The sequence below is a fragment of the Ahaetulla prasina genome, chromosome 3 (genome assembly GCF_028640845.1).
Source record: "Ahaetulla prasina isolate Xishuangbanna chromosome 3, ASM2864084v1, whole genome shotgun sequence".
In the NCBI taxonomy this organism is placed as follows: Eukaryota; Metazoa; Chordata; class Lepidosauria; order Squamata; family Colubridae; genus Ahaetulla; species Ahaetulla prasina.
In genome coordinates, this window is record NC_080541.1 from 180,482,572 (window position 1) to 180,505,673 (window position 23,102).

The window sequence follows — 23,102 nt, forward strand, 5'->3', positions numbered from 1 at the left end:
GCCTGATAGCCTTGGGTCGCCAGCCAAAAAGCAAGAGGAGCCGGAGACATTGTGTGTCTTGGAAGTTCTTTTATTCAGCAAATGACTTCTACCACTAGGGCTGAGGCAACCTAACCTTCAAAACAGGGACCCCCAGAAAATGCTATTCCTACATAGTTAGGAATTAGTTTAAAACAACAGCACAAGGAGAGGAAAAGAAGCTTTGAGTGTGAACATTTTAATGGCCTCTTTTCATGTGTGGCCCTAAGTGATTTCACGCACATGTTTGAAATAATTTGGCTAAAATATTCCACCCCTCCTTTCTCTGAGGGATTGGTATGCCCCAGGGACAGATGTCTTCAGATCTTTTAACATTTGGGATGTCGCTAATGCCCAAGTTAAATGAAATACCTAGTGGGGGGTGGAGGGAAATTTAGCAAAAGCACCAAGAACATGGAAGCTGCTGCTGCTCCTGCAGCAGCACAACTCTCATGCCTTCCAGGAAGTTAATGGAGAAGCTCAAAGAGAACCACTTCCTCCTTAAAAGGTAAGTGAAAACAAAGTAGAACTCTCTCTGGGTGTAAAATGTGGTCCTTCCACTAAATAGGTCAACGCTTCTGCATGGAGGAAACATTTTTCCCTTGAAGTTAAGAGCAAATAATTCTTCTCAGTTAACTGATTTCTGGAAGTAATTTATAACTTTTGTTGTTCCCCTCTGAAATCTTGGAATAACCACCAAGAATTAAAGGAAAGAATGTGGGAAAACGGACTTTATAGCAATTCTGTTACTGAAAAAGCAAGTTAATGCCATTTCCAGAGGTTTAAGACCTGAATATCACTAGCCGAAGATCCCCACTTATGCACCCATAAACACACACAGAAGCCAAATTCTCTGAATTAAAGCATGCAAGTACAGGATTGGTGAGCATTACCAGTTCTTTTTTTAGAAACCGCCTTTCTTTTCTTTCTTTCTTTCTTTTTTTTGATCAGCTGCTGTGCCTTAGGGAGTTACTGAAGAGAAATGCTTCTGAATGCATGAACAGGACATGGACCAGTGATTGCTTTCTTGAGTCCTTTGTTAAGAATGCATAAGGAAGAAAGGTTTTTGGACAGAAGAGCCATGGAAGCATCTTTTTTTTTTAATTAGCTGTAGGTTTCTCTTTTCCAAGTGAACCAAGTCTCTGAGGACCACATTTTTTAGCTGATTACCATGAAAACTTTAGCACTGGAAACAAATGCAGGGCTTAAGAACCAGTTACAGGAAACATTTACAAAGCAGAAACTAATCTAGCCCTGAGTGTCACAAACAGGTTGGTGCTCAGCCTAGGAGTGTGTGGATTAAGTGATGTATAAAGTGTTACTTTCTAACAACAGAGTCCCTTGAAAAGTCTTAATAAATTTAATAGGAGATAAGAAAGGATTCTAGTTTGATCTGATTTATCAGACTTACAGATTCACATATTGTTAAAATTGTTTTTATTAAGCCACCCTTATATTCACCTATTGATTGACTGAATTGCACAGAGTGTTATATCTGATTATGGCATGTGGATCAGTGGTGGGTTGCTCCCGGTTCGGTCCGGTTCTTGTGAACAGGTAGTAAAAGTGGCGGGAGGCTCCGCCCACCCGCATAGACATCATCATGGACGATCTGCGCAGGTGCAGAAGCTTCTGCGCATGCACAGAAGCGCGCATGCTCCTGTTGCGAACCGGTAATAAAGGTAAGTAGAACCCACCTCTGATGCGGATATTCCATGAGAAAAGGTCAATGCCTTTTTCTATCATTTCACAAAATTCCTACAGTTTAATGTTGAATTAGAGTTGTAGCGTCCAACTCTGAAACTAATCAGAGTTGGTTTCTGATTTCGGATACTCTCCAGTACTTGTTAGTGCTACACAGGAATTAATTGCTTCTGTATAAATATATATAACAAAAAATGTATGTTTATAAATTAGTATATTGATATGTATAAAGGATAATGGAACCACATGTATAGGTAAATAGATGTAAGGGGAAAAATGCATATATAGTGGATGTATACCGATATGGAAATGTTCCAATGAGGAAAACTGTTAAAAACTTTTAAAAACTGTTTAATAAAAAAATATTTAAAAAAAAGAAAAAAGAAAAGAAAAAGGCCTTTAAGAAGAAAAAAAAAGGAATGAGTTGCTTCAAGGTAATTTCATATTTTGTAGCAATTTATCGTAAGATGATCCCTTGGTGGTCTAGGATATTATCTTATTGTCAGCCTTTCTATGTCAAAATTACATAACCTTGCAATGATGATATATCACATTTTTATATCTCCCCAATGTATCAAATGGTTATGTCCCATTCAGTAGAGGCACTTGGCAATAATAGTTAATGATTCAAATATAAGTTTTTAAAATGGATCGAGCCTTTTGTATCTTCCACTACTAATCTCCTGTATGCGAAAAGTACTTTTTTGTCTTTAATTATTCTGCAAGAATTAGAATTTGACCTCCTTGTGAATTCCTGCTTATCTGTTTACACAGTGAAATTAATCTATTTTTTTGTTTGAGGCAACTATAAATAACAAATTTAGGATTCCTAGAGTGTTGATGTCATAATAATACGGATTGCATTTGTAATGAGCTACATTCCATTGATCTTGAATGGAGAAATTGATGCTGAGGATTAGCCTAGATGAAAAAGAAGCCTCTGCCAGAAATAGAATTTAAGCCAGTTTGGTGTCTACAACTCTAGCCCATTTATTCATCTTTTTCATATCCCATCCTGGCTTTGCCACCTAATTTCATGCACGTGAAAGCTTTTGCTTGAGGAAGTATGCACTATTACTTTAAGGGTGAGCTTCGTGGTAGCCTATCATAACCCTAGTTCAGCATTCCATTCATTTATTGAATTGAATCCTAAATTCCTCTGATCATACTCCCAGCATCACTGGAAGATCCTGGCATAGACCTTTCAGTTTCCCACGGACAGAGAACAGTAGCTGATCAAAGACCCTGCTTGGATGATGGGTGAGATGCTTCAGGTTCCATGCCAGAATGAAGAGGGACTGAAACACAGCTGTGACATGCTTTATCATTCTGGAGCAAAGGAATTGGCCTCTCCTCTTGGTCTTGATGGGATGATGGATGGCCTGCATGTAGGGGGCACTAAAAGGGCACTTGTCTTTCACTGTTCTTTATTCTTGAAGAGCACATCTGGCAGCTAATTGAGAGAAGGAGATGAATTCCTTCAGTGTTATGAAGTTAGCTCCTGTATGGCTGCCTAAGTAGACAGAGCCTGGGAGAAGGGAGATAGGGCATAGCTTTTTAGGAATAAAGCCAAATGGAATGATTGGACCATTTATGTTGAAATTCTTTCTTGCATTGTATCTGGGGAAGCTCTCCGGAACACCCAATGTATAACACAGGTTATTTTGTACCCGGCTTCCTTTGGCAAGGGGACAGTTGAAAGAAGAGGAATAGTTGGCTTAAAAATAAATCTGATTCCCAGGGATGAGGATATAAAGCTGAAGAGAAAAGACTGCTGTTTGCAGATCAACAGATTCTTTATTTCATAGCCGCTCCGTGCTGCATTCAAACAGGAATAATCCATAGACATCTTCCAATTCCAATTCCCATTGGTCTTTGCAGTGCCTCACCGCAACAAAGAGCCAAAAGATCAATTTATTATCTCATACATTATTTCTACAGAACCTATACTCCAAGTGTGACAGTGATACTTTTTTAATGAATGAACAAAAGTACGGTTTTCAGATAATAGTTCTGCAGCGGTAGAAGGAATTTTAGGAAAAGCTGTATAAAATAGAGCTCTATTTTATTATGTGCTAGGGGTTATCAGGTGCTAGTGTGAACTAGGAGAATATCAAGAGGGGATGATGAATCTCAGATACAGGTAATTGATGAGCACAGAATATGCTGATAAGTAATATATCCGCATTATATGAAATGGATAGTTCCAATTTCTAGACAGAAACATTAATTTTTCATTTAATTTGTGTTGTCTTAAGACAACAATGGTGGAAAGGTTCAGTAGTGCTGCGACAAAAAGGAGTTTATTACTTCCCCCCCCCTCCCATGCAAAATGAAGGCTGCTCTTTGTTAAAGAAGGAAAGCCCCATGAAAAAGATCTCGGTGTGGAATGAAACAATTTTCCTTTCCTTAAAAAAATGCCTGCACGATCCAAGTTGAGAATCCCTATAGTAGGCTCAATATACCTCCAAGACACCAGGGTATGGAAGATTGATGTAAGCTATTTTCAAAAGTCCTTGATGTCATTTCATTCCAGCTGGCCCAATCCCAGGCATTGTTCTGTAATACTCCTTAAGGTACCTGGGAAGTGGCAATTGTATTGTAGAGGTGGATATTCTTATCAGTATGTATTGAACAAATATTTACTTCTGGGGCTCTGTTTTCCTGGTAAGGCCTCTTTGTCTTTAACAGCTCATTATTAACAGATGTATTAACAAAGCTTTTGTTATCATTTTATCCTGAAACAGCTTGCCTGCTTGGTAGACTTTTTTTCCCTCTAGTACAGGATTTCTCAACTTTAGCAACTTTAAGTTGGGTGGACTTCCAATTCTGAGAATTCTGCCTTAGTATCTACAGTAGACCAAATAGGCAACAAAAAAAAATGCTTTTTGTTTTCCCCCACCCTGTTGATATTGTATTGGCCTTGAAAATCAAACAGAAAGAAGCAGATTATTCTGTTTACTATTCTGTTACAAAGGCAGTTTCCTGTGATGCTCTTCAATCTAAACTCATATGAATTAACTTTGCTCCTTCTAAACAGTTTACTGTGCTGACAGTGTTTATAAAATAGCTCAATGTGTAGCTGCAGCAATTATTTAAACAACCTATATATGTGCTGGATCCGTTTACACACAGGGATTTTCTGCATATCAGCCTCAAGCTGCTTCACTCCTGTGTTGGAAATGAAGACAATTTAAGAAATCACTTTCTGGATTTCCGATCCTTCCTCTGCTTTTGCCTTGGAGACGGCAAAAAGTGCAAAGATGAGCAACTAAGTTGATTAAAGGCTTGGAGACTAAAACATATGAAGAAAGGTTTGCAGGATTTGAGTTTGACCAGTTAGAGAAAAAAAGGACTGGGGGAACATGATAGCAGTATTCCAGTATTTGAGAGGCTGTCATAAAGAGAAGGGAGGTCAACTTATTGTCCAAGGCACCAGAGGGCAGGACAAGAAACAATGGATGGAAACTAATCAAGGAAAGAAGCAACCTGGAATTAAGGAGAAACTTCCTAACAATGAGGACAATTAACCAGTGGAACAGCTTTCGCATGTTGTGGGTGCTTCATCACTGAAGGTTTTTAAGAAGAGACTTGTCTGAAATGATATAGGTTGGATCTTCTGCTTGAGCTGAAGACTGGACTAGAAGCCCTCCAAAGTCCCTTTCAGCTCTCTTCTGATTCTGAAATTATGTTATACTACAATTACCATGGTGGATTCCTATGCTACTGTAATCCTTTCATTTTTGCTGGGAAAGCAAGCACTAATCATTTTCCTTTCCATGGATGGATTTTTGAAGACATGTGGTTGATAAATCTTTTGTATGAGGGTCCCTTTCCTGACTCATATTTGACATGACCCATCTGGTGTCTTCCATGGTAAAGCAGAAGACCAGATCAACCTCCATTTTACCATTCTATTATTGGGGCTAGAGGGGAAAATGGAGAACTCTAGTCACCTGGCTTTTTTAAAAATAAAGGCCCAGGTGTTTCACTTTTTCTTTAATGGAGGGGGTAGTGGAGGAAACAAAACACCATAGTGACCATTCTTCCTATCACTTGATCCAGAAGGAAAACTGGCAGAACTTTTGTCAATGTTTCCTTTTAATTTTTGTCAATCTTGCTATTGTTTTAATCTCCCCATCAGCGAACTTGCAAAACAATGCAAGACACAGATCATTCCACCATTATTTATGCATTTTAAAAAAAAAAATAATTCAACATTTCACAAGCCCACAGAAGTTCTCCTGACAAGGTGAGAAGGTGACAAGCTCTGGCCAAAATGGCGGGAAGTGATTGGTGACTGGAGGGAATTGGGCTCACAAAGACCCAGCTGGAGGGTAGATGGAGTGCTTACAATGAAATGAGATATGACAGGTGAACCAGACAGCACTGGTTGTGCTGGCATAGGAAAATGCAACTTTTGATGTGTGGCAGGAAAAGAAGCATGGGTGTGTGGGGTGTGTGTGTGTGTTGTGCCTTCCTGGTGGGCTGGGTGTGGGTAGAAGACAGTATCATGCATTCCTTGAGAAACCGCAGCTTGTGTTTCCACTGGGGAAGTCTGGATGTGCATATCAGTCCACAATCCATTGCCACAGATTCTCCCTTCAGGGTCCTTTAAAGTGTACAAACATGCACACAGCCAGGCAGTGAAAACACCATGTTTGGTTAAAAGCACTTCAATGTAAAGATCCTTCCTACGCCTCATATCTTTAATTATGACAATTTCATATATTATAGAGAGATAAACATGGCTTGGAGAATTGAGTGTATCAACTCCATTGCCAGGTGGGAAAATACCACAAAGGACTAAAGAAAAGTAAGTGTTTAAAAAAACATTCTGAAGAGAGGACTAAATGATTATCATTAAAAGAGCCTGGGTTCCTAAAGACTTGGAAGAAAGGAAAAGTGAAGTGTTGTGATGTCCAGACCCTTAATTTGGGGTGGAATATTTGGTGTATAATAATTTTGAAAAGTGGAAAGAATAGCAGAAAAAGAGAATGACAGAGACAAAAGGGTAATTTGGCTTACTACCATGTTAGGCTTTGGTTAGAATTATATTATAAACTCCAAAATAAACAATGCTAAAGTTTTGCACCAGCTTTGTACTCTTTTGTTTTATTAAGCGTAAGTAGCATGCAGTACTCTTGACAAATTATCTTGAGAGAATGTGACCTTGGATGAAAAAAAAATTCCCAAACCTTCACCTTCTCCATACTTTTTAAAACTTTAGACTATATGATGATGAACATTAGATGACTCTCTCAGCACTTTTAGCAAAGCTATTTCCATTATCCTTGCAGCAAGGCTTAAATGACTCCCCAATTCTGATTAGGTCAACACTTAAACATGCATGTCACATTATTAGGGTACCAGTTTTAATCTTTATCTCTTTCTTCATGCTAATTTAAAATAGGTGAATTCTGCCTGGTTTTGGTGCTCTGATCAAAATGTTATCCATAAAAAAATGAATTTTTTTCCCCTCCTATCTCTTCACTTCTTGACCCAGAAAATCTTCATATCCTTGCTAGAAAAAAAGCATTCATTAGTTGTCACTCACTATTTCTAAAGAGAAAGGCAACAGGTAATTAGTTGTTGGCTGTTCTTTGAAAGGATATTTAGTTTTTGACCTACATTTTCAAAGTGAGGTGTGGCTACACATTTGGAAATCTTCAATGGAGAATAAAACTCTTTAGATGTTGTGTCATATAGTGACATTAAAGAGAAAGAAATATAATATAAGAAGGTAACAGTTAATAATTTGCTGGCCTTCAATCTTTCAACATAAGGGTGTAGCTATCTACAGAAATCAGAGGAAATGACATTCAAAGATGAGGATTCATAGAAAGTTATAAAAGAACACAGGTTGCTTGCATGATGTGGACAATAACTCAGTTGCCTCACCTTACAGTTTCTGGGCCTTTTGCTATTAAAGTGGATTAGTAAATGGCTTAATATTTCTTTTGAACCCAGGTTAAATATTTGAATAATCTTTTTGGCTGGCATCTAATGTGTTATATACAGAGTTCCTAGTCTAGTTTCTATATTCAAAGTGGATCTATTTCAAATACTTAATGTAATATTCTACTTTTATACTTAAGTACTGTACTAACAATTTACTGTAAAGAACAGGGTACAGGGATCCTCAAATAGATATTGGCAATGCACGTTTAATGGGCTTTGGCATCCTCTAGTAATCTTGGATGGAAAAAAAAAGAAAGAATTCAGAATTACTTTTGGTAGACAGAAACCTCAAGACAAAACTTGTTTGCATGAAATACAGCAGGAAAATTGCTTTGGAATGAGGAAACTAGGATGTTATACCACATACATTAGATTTTTGTTCTTGAATTTCAGTAGTAGTATTTTAGGTAACAATGTTCCAAACTAGGTGGGGTTTTGAATTATGATTGGAAGAAAATAGGAAGCTTGTAGAGATAGTATAATAATATAATTAGAGAGTCATGCTGCATTAGCGTTTGTATTTTGAACTGTAGAAATTTTGGATAGTTTTCAAAAACAAACCCATGCCAAATACATTCTACTACTTACATTTGGACCTGTCTTTTTCTGGAAAGAATGCAGCTGGCATGTTGTATCACTGAAACGGCAAAGCTTCACTTGGCCAGATCCAGATCCAGACACCCTTCCAAGCAAAACACCTGCTCATTTAGAAGATAATACAGGTAGTCCTTGTTTAGCGACTGCCTCATCAAATGACTATTCACAGTTCCAATGGTGATGAAAAAGTAATTTTGTCTGGCAAGATCCAGGAAGAGAGCTTTGCCCTCACCCTTTGAAACACCTTACCCCAGAGGTGAGGTGGGCCCCCATTCTTTCGGCCTTCAGGAAGAGTGTCAAGACAATCAAAAGGTTTTAGGCAACCCTGGGAATGGATGGTGTTGTGAGGGTGTTCTCTCCATTTTTTTTTTAGCTTTTTAACTTTTAATCCTGTAACCCTATATTTTAATTGTGCTTTTTAACTTTATTTGTATTTTATACTTTTATATTTTGTGACATGTTTTTATTGTAAACTGCCCAGATAACTTCAGTGAGCTGGGCAATATAGAAATAAAATAAAGTAAAATTTTTACAACCAATCCCTCCATTTACTACCACAGATCTGTAAAGCAAAGGAAAGCTGAAGATCATAAGCACTGTTGTGGTTTCACTTAGCAACCACTTCATTTAACGACCAAGTTGCTAGTCTCAATCTCAAACAAGGATTACTATACAGTCCCATTCAAGAGACACATAATACTGAATAAGTGTCAATGGAGATTCCCAGTCATCCAGGTCACGGTTGTCCCAAAGGTGCTTTTTCAATAGCTGAAGAAGCTTCTTGGATGAGAAACGAAACGCCTTCAAAGAAAAACCAGAAAGTCCAGTTGTCTCTTGAAAAAGCACCTTTGGGAATACTGAATAAGCCATTCCATCTGTTGTGACCGAGGCCCAAGTAGTGATTACCAATCACAACTCAGACCTGAACAAATTTATTTTATTAAAACAACTGAGAATTAATCCATTCTCAGCTTAATCCAAAACAAATTCTTCATAAACAGTCCTGCAGCCTTATCACCAACTTTTATTGTCTTTGGCAACCTGCCAAAGGCTTTTCTTGGCAAAACCCCCACAAAGTTCAAGAGACACTGACAAGAAACAATGGAATCAACGTTGCTTTTCCACAAAGAACCCAATGGCTTGTTGCTGTTCTTTTAAGCCTTATTGGAGTGGCCAATCATCTTCTGGCCTTACTCCTGAGTTGTCTTTTTTGGCTTCAGCTGCTCTTGACTTCTGGCAGCTCTTCTCATGTGTGCACTAGGAACAGGCTCCTCCTGTTCCTCTGCCTCTCTGCTGTCTGCTTCTGGAAGCTCCAGAGTCTGCGGTTCGCTCCCAGATGCCCCTGGCCCCATCTCTTCCTCTGATGCAGAGCCCTCGTCCGGGCCTTCCCCTGACTCCAGGACTGGCCCATTGTCCTCCCCAGGCTCCTCACTATCCGACTCCGCTGCCAGGTCCTCAGGCTGCTGGCGGACCACAACACCACAAAGAAACAGTACTTCTTCCTTTCTTGTGTTAAAGCTGTTTTTTGCTTTATCCACATCACATTTCTCATGGGGTAGGTTCTTTGTGTCTATGAAGAGTAGACTTCTCAGACATCAGCGATGTTACCCTGAGAAAGTCAACTACCTCAATGATATGGCTGCTCCTAGAGCTGTAGTATAGTTTGCTAAGCTTGATCAGTGGTCAAATTCTATGGAGGTGAAAGTTGAAGGAAAAATTGCAACAGATATGCTTGGCACTTTATCTTGATCTATGGTAAATAGGCCCTGAGGGCTTGTTAATTTCAATAAACATCACATTTAAATTTTCTTTGGCTACATGAAACACAGAACGAAACCAGAGGAGTACAGTTCCCAGGATTAAGATTTGCACTGTTGTGCATGTGTGGAATTGTACTTGCTTGATGTACAAATTATTTGATCAAAGTAGACCAATCGGGACAGGAGCCTTTATGATTGATACTCACGCTAAAATTTATATAATGTATTCATTTTGCAATCCCCGTTTTATTTATCCCTTGGATAACATCATTAGACAGCCTTTTCTACTCTGTGAAACAAGGTCGAGAGTCACAATTTGCCCAATAACACCCAAAGGGTCTATAGATTTGGGCAATGGTTGCATTCAGGCCTTTAGATGTAGCACATTCCAGAATTTATTGGAAGGCCTACTAGAATTCTGTATAAGCAACAGTCTCAGGCGAACTGGAACTCACTTTATGGGTAAGAATAATTGAAGAGTGAAAACGAATAGACAAATGAGGAAAAACAGAAATTAAACCCAAAATCAAATCGGGATTGAAGCACAAACCAAGAAGTAGGGCTAATGAGCAAGTCAAATGTTAGAACTGAAAAAAGAAAAAATGCAGAAACACTGCAGGTCTTCTTAGTCCAGGTAGGTTCAGCTTTTATATTTTTTCCTTTTATATTCCTTCCAGGGACCAGCTTGGGTGGGCAGAACTTTACCTGAGGATATTTCATTACGAAACCTCAGTTATTAGTTTAGTGATTTCCCATACAGGATAGCTGCTGGCAATCCCATCACATCCTAACTGGTTTGCATCTGTGATTGAAATGTAAGATACTAAATAACTTGAACGGCAGTATTTCTTAGTTCTTTTTTGTTGTTGTTGTTGAAAGGATAAAATAGCAAACGCATGCTGATGTAATTGTTTCTAATATTTATTATTTGACTTGATTTTTATCCTTCCTTTATTACTTTATAAGTAACTCAAAGTGGCAAACATATATAACACTCCTTCCTCCTCCTATTTTCCCCACAATAGCAACCCTGTGAGGTGGGTTGGGCTGAGAAAGAGTGACTGGATCAAAGTCACCTAGCTGGCTTTCATGCCCAAGGCAGAACTAGAACACATGGACTTCTGACCACACTTGAACCACTACACCCATGATGGCTCTTTATTTATATTGTTAATATTCTTGTCTGTACTGTTTTCAGTGGAAATAGAATAAGGAAACAGTAAAAAGTGGAAATTATTTTATTTGAACCCTAAAGGGGGAAAAAACCCCTGATTTTCTAAGTTTCTAGAATGACTACTTACTGGAACAAGTAAAACTATTAACATAGTATTTCTGTTATGTATCCATAATCTTTGGTTAAAAATCTGAGGGATTACTTGTTTACATATGGGCCTATACCAGTGATGGCTAACCTTTTTGCCATCGCATGCCAAGAGGCTGGGTGTGGGGGTGGGTGGGGGCGTGGGTGTGCATATCCATACCCATAATTCTATGCGCCCCACCCTGTGCATGCACGCGCAATCCCTCCTCTTCCCTGCTCCTGGCATGCGATGGCCTGGTAGGCCCTTTTTTCTCTCTCACCTGGCTCCAGAGCCTCTCTATGAGTCTGGGGAGGGCGAAAATGGCCTTTCCCACATACCCCATGCCCTCCGGAGGCCAGAAACTGCCTGTTTGCCAACTTCCAGTTGGACAGAAAGTGACTTTTTTGCTGTCCCCAGCCTCCAGAGACTCCTAGAAAGACTTTGGAGGCTGGGGACAAAACAAAGTCACTTCCTGTCCAACCAGAAGTTGGCAAATGGGTAGTTTTTGGCCTCCGGAGGGTCTGGGGTGTGTGGGAAAGGCCATTTTTGCCTTCCCCAGACTCAGAGAGAGGCTCTGGACACAGGTGAGAGAGAAAGCTGGGTATTCCCCATCCCCCCAGGCCCTCTGGAGGCAGGAAACAGCCTGTTTCCAGAAGGCCCGAAAATCAGCTGGCTGGTGCGGGCATGTGCGCCGGAGCTGAGCTCGTGTGTCCACTGATATGGCTACGCATGCCATAGGTTCACCATCACAGGCCTATACACAAGGGCCTATTGGAAATGTGGGTATTTTTAAAAAGTATCACCATATGCAGGTAGTCCTTGATTTACAACCACAATTGGGCCTGGAATTTTGGATATAAAGTGGAGTGGCTTTTAAGTGGGTTGCCATGTGATCCTACGTGACTTTGTGGTCAATTTTACGATGGTTATTAAGTGAGCCACATAGTCATTAAGTGAATCCAGTATATCCAATGGGTGATCTTTTGTTGTTGTTGTTGTTGTTTTTTCATTTATATCCCGCCCTTCTCCAAAGACTCAGGGCGGCTTACACTATGTTAGCAATAGTCTTCATCCATTTGTATACTATATACAAAGTCAACTTATTGCCCCCAACAATCTGAGTCCTCATTTTACCTACCTTATAAAGGATGGAAGGCTGAATTAACCTTGGGCCTGGTGGGACTTGAACCTGCAATATTGCAAGTTTTCTGTGGAAAAGAGCAAAAGCTGACACAAATTGTGGTCACAGTGACAATGGCACAGTGCAACTGGTTATAAATGCAAGCCAGTTGCCACCTAGTGCTTGAAATGCGGTCATGTGATGGGTGGTATGATGCTTTATGATGGTTGAAAGTGGTTTAGAGGCTGTAAAGCATCCTTTCTGAGGCCATCATAACTTTGAACAGTCATTAAGCAGATGGTCATTAAGTGAGGACTATCTGTACACTCACAATTAAGCCCATCTATGGCTAAGCCAAACCTGATTTTTAAAATGCATTTTGGTACCCAAAATTCCTGGCTTATCTGCGAGTATATATAGTAATATACATATACCAGTATATATATGATTGACTGGAATGCAATCATATATATTTACTTTTAAATAAAGGGAAACAAATGTTGGGTTTGTTTATCCCTAACAGTTACTTTCTAAAATGTAGTCAAATGCTCTGTTTGGACCTCAGCCTGGATGAAGCTACTGTGTTGTTTAATGATCATGCTTGGAGGCAGTTTTTCTATCCTGTGACACAAGTGCTGATAGTGGCAGACGCAAGGAATGCCAGATGGACAGGCCTTACCTTTGTGTGACAGGATTTGTCCCTCTTTTTTCCCCCAGCCTGGTGCCTTCTAGGTGAGTTGGGCATTCTGTAAGTTTTATCTTCAAAAAGTTGAAGCAAAAGCAGTATTGCTTTGAGTCATCACAATCTGCAAGGCCATAGAGCTTAGATAACAGTAGCCACTCACATGAAAACTAGTTCCCCATGTATGTTTATTGCAGGGCCTGGATTAAAGGTGATTATATGCCTGACTTTAGTTCCACACCTTTATCTCGGTAATGGCAAATATTTTGAATGCAGGAAATGGCTAACCTGCTTTTGAATTAATGTTTTTCTTTCATTCCCAACTGGACCTGTGTACATTACTTTAGGTTTCTATATCATCCCTCATCAGTAAATATTTTAAGTGCTGCTTTTCTTCCACTGCATTATATAGAGAAGTGATAGTTGAAAGAGGACAAGGCACCCATCTCTGTTAGTTCTCTCTCTGAGACAAATGGTGACTTTAAACATTAATAACAGATACACTTTGCACTTTAATATGATAGTTTTAAAAATATTTTAATTGCACATTTTTGTTTACAAACCACTCTGGATAAACTTCTGATTTCATGAATGTTTTATAAAAGTTAAAACACTACAGTACTTAATAAATAAAGTGCCCCTTCAATTCATTTGCTGACTGCTACCGTGTTTCCCCGAAAATAAGACCCTGTCTTATATTTTTTTGAACCCCGAAATAAGCGCTTGGCCTTATTTTCAGGGAGGTCTTATTATTCTGGGGTGTGTGGAGCAAGATGGGGGCTCTTCTTACTGTCTTACCTGATTTCCAGCTCTGCGTTTAAATATTTTTGGGGAGGGCTTATTTTCGGGGGGAGGCTTAGTTTAGCTCATGCGCGCAAAAGCCTGATTGGGCTTATTATCAGGGGTTGTCTTATTTTTGGGGAAACAGGTAATTTTTATAGAAAAAGCAGCTTTAAAATGTTATTCTCCTAGATTCTTCCACTATCCAGTGCTTTTTAAGTTTTAAGTTCTTTTTAGAACTTTTAAGTTCTTTAGAACTCGTCTGGAATTCCGTGTGGGTAAAAACTACTCGTGAGCAAAGAGTTAAACACCCCCCCCAGCTCTGTTTTTCTAGTACAGTACTGCAGACCTCCTGTTAAAGCTGTTTTTTAAAATATATATTAGCTGTCCCACCGTATTGTGTTTTTAGCATAACATGTATTCTATTGAAAACAGCATTAGGAAAAACAGCCTTCACATTGATTGGGTTACAGAACTATAGGAATAGTCTGGTAGTATTTTCATGCTAATGATGACTCTTGCTGATCATCAGAGAAAGTGCTCAAAGAGTGTTTCTCTGGCAGTAAGTTACAAAGGCAGAAAATACATTTTCATGTGTGTGGACTTAGAACTGACTGCAGTGGGTTATTTCAGCTTTCCCTGCTTATCCAGGACTAGCGGATTCCTTGCTAACTTTTGCAAGAGATATTTAATAAAGTCCCTCCCTTCTGGTGTTATGTGTCAGCTTGTCCTTTTGTGCCTGGAAGGATTTGGCTCCACTGATTATCTTGCGCTGAAAAGGTATTGCTCACCTGCCCTGCTTCTCTGACTCAAGTCAAAACAAGTAACACAGTTTCTTTGGCACAACCAGAGAGAGGCAGTGCTGGGAAGAGAGAGGGAAGGGACTGGAAACGTGAACAAAAACTGCATGCAGTTGCAGTAACTTGGATATTAGGAACAAACCTTCCTGATCTTAGTCTCAGTAGCAAGTACTTGGAAGCAAAGCCCCCTAAAGGTAAGACTGCTTTTTCATTCCAGAAGGGTGGCAACTGAGCTGGTAACTGAGAGCTCATACTGGCACGTGTTAGAAAACAGCATTTTGATTTTGTTTAATATATGACTTTCCAGGTTTTTTTAAATCTTCAAATGATAAGTGGAAATCCATTGAAATCTGTTAATTGCGATGATGAGTCAATATTTGGGTTTTAAATGTAAAAGAACAGGAACTCTGTTTAAATCAATTATAGAAGTCTTCTGTATATGGATATTTTAATATATTATTGAGATTCTACATGGAAATTAGCAACAATTAAAGAAAAGTCTGCATACAGATTGCTATGTAAGCTTCACAAGTTTTTTTGCTCTGGTCAGTGACAGCTTCAACAGCCGTGTTATTGTATTTAATTGTGTAAGTTGCTTGTAATTTTTTACACAGATTACTTTTCCTTGGCGAATCTGTAACATGTAACGTGGACTCTAGACCCAGAAAGGTATTCTGTAGTTCCTTCAATTCATTTTCAGTGTCTGTAGGACAGGACAAAAAGAGAAGGCTACGAGAGGGACAAACATCTCAATGGAACCAAGACAGAAAAAAGAAAATTCAGAATTGCTTTTTATATTTTATGCAAATATCTCAGATTTTTGGATCAGAGGGAACATTCTAGGCAGAATTGCTTGGATGTAGCAAGATGAACAAGAGTCTTTGCCTTTATATATGGCTAGTCACAGTGATTAAGAAGTATATTGGGAATTGAATCTGCATTGCTGAGTGGCAAATAAAGGTCAGGGACCTCTGATGACCTTATCAATAGGACATTGACATAGCACAGATATTGGAATTGATAAGTCTGTACTGTTTCATCATGCAGCCTCCAACTAGCTAGCTTTCCTCATCATAGACTTGGGCTGTGTTATCAAAGTTCTGTAATGCATGATGTTTGGCACCTGCATATGGCTAACTCAGCAACCTCCATATTTTTTTAAGCTAATTTGTGACTTCTGCCAGTGAAGAAATCAAGTCTCCCTGTTCCTTGGTCATGTTTTAGTGGTGCTTTCTGATTCTCTATGCTGGTTTACTAGCTGTGGCTACATTCAGTTCCCAGCTTGTGACAGACTGGTTCCTAAGTCTGTCTTTAAATCAAATTTGTAGGTAGGTCAGGATTATTATTTAGCATTAATCAAATGTTTGTCTTAGTTAGATACTATATATTATAGTTTTCATAAGTATATGTTACAAATTATAGTTTCAGATGCTCTATTATTCTCACTTTATCCTTCAAATTTGTTCCAACTGTTGACCCACCTAATACTTTTCCAATGGTATGGTGTTTCACATCTTTCTGATTACTTTATTATTTTCACTTTATTTTCAATCATGATTAGTTTTCCTTTTCTTTGATGCATCATCAGTGCTTGCATTGGATTTACCCCTTGAAGGCATGGTTACCAGGGTAAATAAGAGAAAAATGTAAGCCAAATATGAAGTTGCATACTCAATGCTGTGTTAACGACAGTGTGATCTGACTTAATCTGGCAAAAATCCTTCCTGTGGTGTTTTCATGAGCATCACAAAGTAGTGTGTGTTTGTATTTGCCATCATATTTAACTCAAATGTTTGATATGGTAGGCTTTATGACAATCTGTTCAAAAATACAAGTTGTCCATAAGTCAGATGTTCTTATCTTAGGGATTGCCTATACCACGTTAGTGTCATATCATGCAGTGAGATCTGATGGTCATCGTGCATTATAGAACAGGGCAAGTTGGAAATAGGGTTTTATTTTAATTATGGGACTTGTAATTGTGGAACTTGAAGGATGGGTGCTCTTCCTTCAAAGGAAGAAAGGAGAATCAGCAAGACATCATTAAGATAACTGGAGGGTTCATCCAGGTCCAGGGGGGACCTTGTTGCTATCACCATCCATTTGGTTTCCATGGCAAAAAATGCGACCACCCGATCCTGGTTCAAAAGCAGTGCAAACTATATTTGTTAGGGCATGAATTTCCACAGGTAATTTTATAAATATTTGTGCATTGCCCTGGTTATATCAAAGTTTATATTCTGCCAGATAAATACATTTTTTCATCCTACATATGCATCCTATTAATGCTATTCCTCTGTGTTAAACATAGAATACCATAGGGAAGGTATTTGTTGGGAGAGCACAACACTGAAAGAGCTTCCAGGGTGTGCACTCTTTGTTTCATGAAGCAGAAACAGATGACCAAGCTTCACAGGGTGTGAGAGGGCTGCGAGGCTGCTAGGGGAAATCTGGGATAATAATTGCAAGATTTTAATCTCTTAATTGTTCAATTAGTCAATTAAAGTAGGACAGTTAATTAAAAAAATAATTCAACCAGTAGGCAGCCCTGTTTTGACTTTGGTGGTTAACTGACAAAAGAAAGGAGCTCACTCAGCACACTCTTTTTTTTAGAACTGCTTGGAGGGGGTGTTCAAATATCCACTGAGTTTGGTGGGGCAAGAGTGGGGCACTGAGTCACAGTCTGGGATCTGGTGCCCAGAGGACACTTCCAGATGATTATTTAATTACTGTGCAATAAATATGCAGTTGCTAATCTGGTAGGGGAGTAGGGAAGGGAAGAGATGAGGAAGAGAAGGGCACATTTTTTGAAACAGGACTCTTCCCCACACCTCCCCCTAGAAATATTGTTTTGTGGGCATAGTAGCAGGTGGGCCATCTGTTTGAACTTGTATTTAGGGTTTTTTTTCCCCACCTAGTATTTCTATTTCTGTGTTCTATTAGCCAGTTTTGTGATGTTATCAAAGTTGCTTCCACATTATAATTACAGATTATTTTATATGTATTTTGCTTATTTTCTAAAAAAAATTGTCTAAAATTTTTACTTAGAATTTCTCCCTACTGTCCAGTCTAGATATCTTGCACTGTTAAATTTCTGTTCTGTTTGCCACCACAAGTTCTTTTGTTTAGTTTTAGGTTATACTTTTTTCCCCTTCAACCTTGAAATACATGGATGGTGAACAGGCTGCCTCCTTGAAACTCTAGTCCAAGCTTATCCTCACAAGGCTGTGCTTAAATTTTGGAGGGAAATAGAGTATTTTAGCTCCCCATTAGGTCCCCTTCTCAGGTGAGCTAACTTTTTTCCTTAGTAGTTGAACAAAACATTTCTATAACCTTTCAATAGGTAACTGATCTGAATGGCTCTTCAGATAAGATTAATTCTATCAGCCTGGAATTTATGCACTTATTAAATTTATATGGCTGCCCAACTCACTTCCAGTGACTCAGGTTGGCTTATGGCATAAAAGTGCACAATCTAAATTTTCATTTAATCCTGATTTGTTTGCCTGTTTGTTTACGTATTTTCTGCAATGTTAAGCCTGAAAAGCCCCGAGTGTATGTGAATCAGTCAGTCAGAGAACTGTATGGCTTGAGACACAACCCGAAGCAAGATTTTGCTTTGTCAGTCTTGAGGGCTGGAAATATAAAGTGAAGATAGTTTTTAATGCAGTTTGGTTTCTATCTATGTTCAGGAAATTTTGCTCCATTTCTTGGTTATTAATTAGGTGTTTTTGCACAGTCATAGCCCACAAAAGTGCAGAAATACAATGCAGGAATTTAAAGGCTGATTCAGACAACCACTAATTATTAACTGGCTGAAATTTTGGCATGCAGTAAACCAGTTGGATGCATGTATATATGGGTGGGAGGCCATGCCTCATGGGATTATCTACATAATTCTGATATTCATATCCATATTCTGTTTGCCTAAGAATACAGTAAGTGAAGGGGATAATTCCTACTATACTATTTATGGTTGCATATGAAAGCTGGCATTAGCACTTTAATAGCCTTCCCCCTATTTTTAAAAAAGTATTTCAAAGGGGTATCCGTTTAAAGTAAGTAGAAAAGTAGTGTGAAAACAGGTATTTGTTTCTTTGCCTTCCCATCATTTCTCTGCTCCAGATCAGGCTTCCTAAATAGCCCCTTATGGAGGCTGGCTCCTATAAATATAATGTGGAAATCCTTAGAGGAGACCCACTTCAGAAAATTAGGGACAGAGAAAAATTTAAGCACTGCTTCCCACTATTTTGTTTTCACTATCTGTATCTCAACTAGCTTTAAAAATAAATAAATAATCAGAGTGCATTGGAATTGGGCAGCTAATAAATTCAACTAAATAGAATAAAATCATCCCTATCTTTTTGACCTCTAATAGATGCATTGATATGTATGGGCTGGTTTCATACGACATTAACCCATTTGTAAATTTGTGTAGTACATTGAGGTACTAAAATTGCTGGGCAAATGCAGCCACTAAGACTTTCGCTAATTTGATTATGCTATGCTACTCCAGCTGTTGTTGTTGCAGTGTTGGTAATGTTTTGATATCTATGAAACATATTTTTTTTAATTTATCATCTCAATAAGCACTTAATCCTATCTATTTATGGAAGTTTGACAATATATAGTTAAGGCTAATGGATGGATTATAACCCTCTAGGCTCAGAAGTTAAATAAAAACTGGGCTTTCTGCCCAGAATAAGCCTTTATCTTATTCTGATTGGCTACCTGTAGCAAATTTCCTTTTCACTAACAAATGGGCAGCGTGATTTGAAGTAATCGAGAAATACTGTATTTGTTTCCCGCAGAACACCTTTTGACCATCACATAGGTAAACTGGGAGGGGATTGCTCTACAGCCATGTAGAAACAGGGTTAAAAATGCAAGTTGAATCTATCTCAGAATTCCAACAAGATTTGTTAAATTGACTCAAGTACCTATCATACAGCACATATTCCCCACCTCTTCTGTAATCATGAGAGATGATTGTACAATTAGATCAAGGCCAATCAGCAGGAAATAGATTGCACGACATACAGGAGGAGAACTAAAAATAGACTGAAGGTGAGGAATATTTGGGTAAGAGTGGGGCAATGAAAGGCAGGAGGGCAAGGAAGGGTGGTGGTGGAAATGGACTTACATAAGCTTCATAGCATCTCTGCTTAGTTTTTTAATCAAACAGAATAACTTCCCTAAGGACTTTGTGAAACCCTAGTTGTTTAATGTTTTAAATCAGGCAGATTTTGCTGTTTTGTATACAGTGTCTGTATGGAGATGGGGTGGCTCAGTGGCTAAGATGCTGAGCTTGTCGATCGAAAGGTCAGCAGTTCAGCGGTTCGAATCCCTAATGCCGCGTAATGGGGTGAGCTCCTGTTACTTGTCCCAGCTTCTGCCAATCTAGCAGTTTGAAAGCACATAATAAATGCAAGTAGAAAAATAGGGATCAGCTTTGGTGGGAAGGTAACAGCGTTCCATGTGCCTTTGGCGTTTAATCATGCTGGCCACATGACCACGGAGACGTCTTCGCACTGGCTCTTTGACTTTTTTTTTTAATTGAAAAAGTTTTTACAAAAATTTTCACCCCCCCTCCCCCCACTCCATCCCCTCCCCCCTCCCTCCAAAACCACCCTCCTTCCTCTCCCCACTTGACTTCCCAGAACAAACACAAGGTATAGTTCAAAAGAAAAAACAATCATACGCTAAATTTTCCCTTACACAAATTATAATCCTCCCCTTCTTCTCAAATCCTAACTTCCCCCATACAAATCAGAGATAAATCACTGGCTCTTTGACTTTGATACGGAGATAAGCACCGCCCCCTAGAGTCGGGAACGACTAGCACATATGTGCAAGGGGAACCTTTATCTTTATATAGTGTTTGTTTTAACATGAACATTATTAGGGAGAAATAATCAAGTATGGCTACAACTTTTGTAAATAAATGGAAAACAATATAGGCACACAGAGATAAAAGAAGTAGAAAGAAGACAGTTCCTAGGGTTGTATTTATTTGAAATCTTTGTTTGATTACATATTTAGAAGATTAGTGTGGGTTAGTTGACTTTTTTTGGCCAGGATAGATGCTATGGCCATCTTCTGTTATTAGGTTATTTTCATTGATCTACCAAAGTTGCATCTATATCTTAATATAGAGACAGGTTTTGTTTCTCTACCTGCGGCTTCAGGTTCCAATTCCTTGAAGATGGAAAATCACAGCTTTCTCAACGAGAATGTAAAATTCATCATCCAATAGCAGCTTTTGAGGGTCTATTGCAATTTGTGGTTTTGATTAGTAACCCCTGCTAATTATTAAAATTTTCAGTTAATTAAGTTAGCAATGTTTAGCTTTTTTTCTTTCTTACCTGCCACACAGGGCAAAGTGTGTATCTTTTATATCTATTGCCAAGCAACAGGTTTAGAGAAGGGGAGTGGCAAGTGGTAGATAGAAACCATTCTTCCTCCTCAGGTATCGTGAAGCAACCTAGCTCTGCCTTGCACTGTTTTGAAAAAAGGCTATTTTAAAACTGCAGTTTGAATGGAATGATTTATATTGTTATGTTTGGGCATGTATGGGGTTGTACTTGCGTTTTTATTTTAAATTATTGAAAGCTTGTAGCTAGCTGTACGGCACAAGTATATTTTAGAGCTAAAAAGTACCCATGCACCCATTTCTTAGCTTCATAATCAAATTGAAAAATGTGCCTTCGTCTTGTTTAATATCTTTACCCCTAAAAAGCTAAAACTGGCTCTAGATTCAGTCTTTTCTAAAATGTTTCTTAGTTTTGTTACACTTCAAAATGTGTGCTGTGTGTGCCTTGAAGGTACAGAATGACATGGCTTGTTCATCTCATCCCAGAAAATGTACTGAGATAGTTCCTCTCCTGATGACCTTACAATTTATGTTGCTTCTCTTAAAACTCACATTTTGTCCATCATTCAAGTTTGCCTTTCATCCACTATATTTGATAGAATGCCTCTTTTGTTTTTTAAAAAAGTCCTGGTTTAGTTTTTGGCATCTGCAGAAAGGCCAAAAATCTGGAGAGTCGTTGCAAGCACATTAAAATCTCTCTTCAACTTGGGCTCCCTCCAAAACCGTAGATTTCCATGTCCAGAATTCCCAGATATCATATTTATTACTGAGAAATTTACAGTTTTAGAGGGTGCCCAGACTGGAGGAGAGAAGTTTGCATTATTAATAATGTCATCCAACTGGGATAAAGGTCTGATCTAAGGGATTTCCTTACATATCTCATTCTTGCAATATGTGCTTTATTATGGAATTTTCTGAAAAACCAAAAATACACTTTTTACTAAATAGGGCTGAGGGTCTGGGTGTTCATGTTTGAAAACTGGAAATACAGACATGGGATATCCTATAGTTTTGAGGGAGACACTGATACTTAAACTTGTATATTTTGTCATTGGGAAGATGTTCCAAAGCTACAATGGCTTTTGCCATGGGCTTGCTAATTTTAAGATAGATATCAGGTCAGAGGATAGGATGATAAGGACAGATGGGCAAACTGGTATTGTACAGCCTACAGCAGATAGGACAAAACTGAACTACTAGTAGATGGATTGCGGGCTGGCAATTTGGAAACACCTGAGACATATTTACTTGTGACAAGTTATCAGATCCAGGAAGCCAGCACTCTTGAAAGTGCCTTTCATTGAACCATTGAGCCGATTCTTTTATTTACTGATCATAAAAGCAGGAGCATTATTAGTTTGTACTTTAATTTCCTGGCTGGAGAGTTAGCTCTTACTCATATAAAAGTTATTAGTGTCTGATCCAAAACAGAAAGCCTGATATATGTTATAATTGTAGGAATTATATTGGTCTGAGGAAAGTATACAGCACTATGACTGTGTGGTTGCCTATTTCAATTTATGAATGGGATTGTTTTGTTATGGGAGGCAGAGGAACAGGCTCCTACCCACACAGCCTCCTATGCCAGTTTGGAGTGGAATGAGCAATAATCTGTACAGATCTAAGCAACATCACCTTAGGTCATACAGCTCAGTAACAGCTGTGAACCTTGTCCATCCACCTCCTGTTATTCCCCCCCCCCCCGGGAGACTGACAGTCCTGTGATAAGCTCCAGACAGAAACTCAGAGTGACTTTCAGATTGACTCACCCCGTAGGGGTGGGGAAGTGCTGTGCAAACAAGTGTGGTTGCAAAAAGGAAGGCTTGGAGTCACCCTGGACGAAGCCAGAGCACATGAAATGTCATCCCAAGCGGCAGAGACGCTGCAGAAGCCGTCCCACAAAAGGCGAGCGCAAGGCAACTCCGTGCACCAGGAGGAGGTTCAGACCGAATCCGACGGTGAAGATGAGGAAGGGTCTGCCGACCGAGAAACGCGACAAAGGGGAC

At 39.0% G+C, this 23,102-nt stretch overlaps 1 protein-coding gene across 5 annotated transcripts in view; it reads left to right on the forward strand.

Annotated features, from left to right (window-relative positions):
- Window positions 1–406: 406 nt before the first annotated feature.
- Window positions 407–23,102, forward strand: part of INAVA (innate immunity activator) — a 50,921-nt gene continuing 28,225 nt past the window's right edge. For 3 of the 5 annotated variants that reach the window (XM_058179223.1, XM_058179226.1, XM_058179222.1), the window contains exon 1: window positions 14,780–14,917. The gene's annotated coding sequence lies outside the window, so the exon portion shown is untranslated. Of the gene's footprint in view, window positions 527–10,547; window positions 10,675–14,779; window positions 14,918–23,102 lie in introns of those variants that run through there. The other 2 variants (XM_058179225.1, XM_058179224.1) reach the window with 2 other exon arrangements.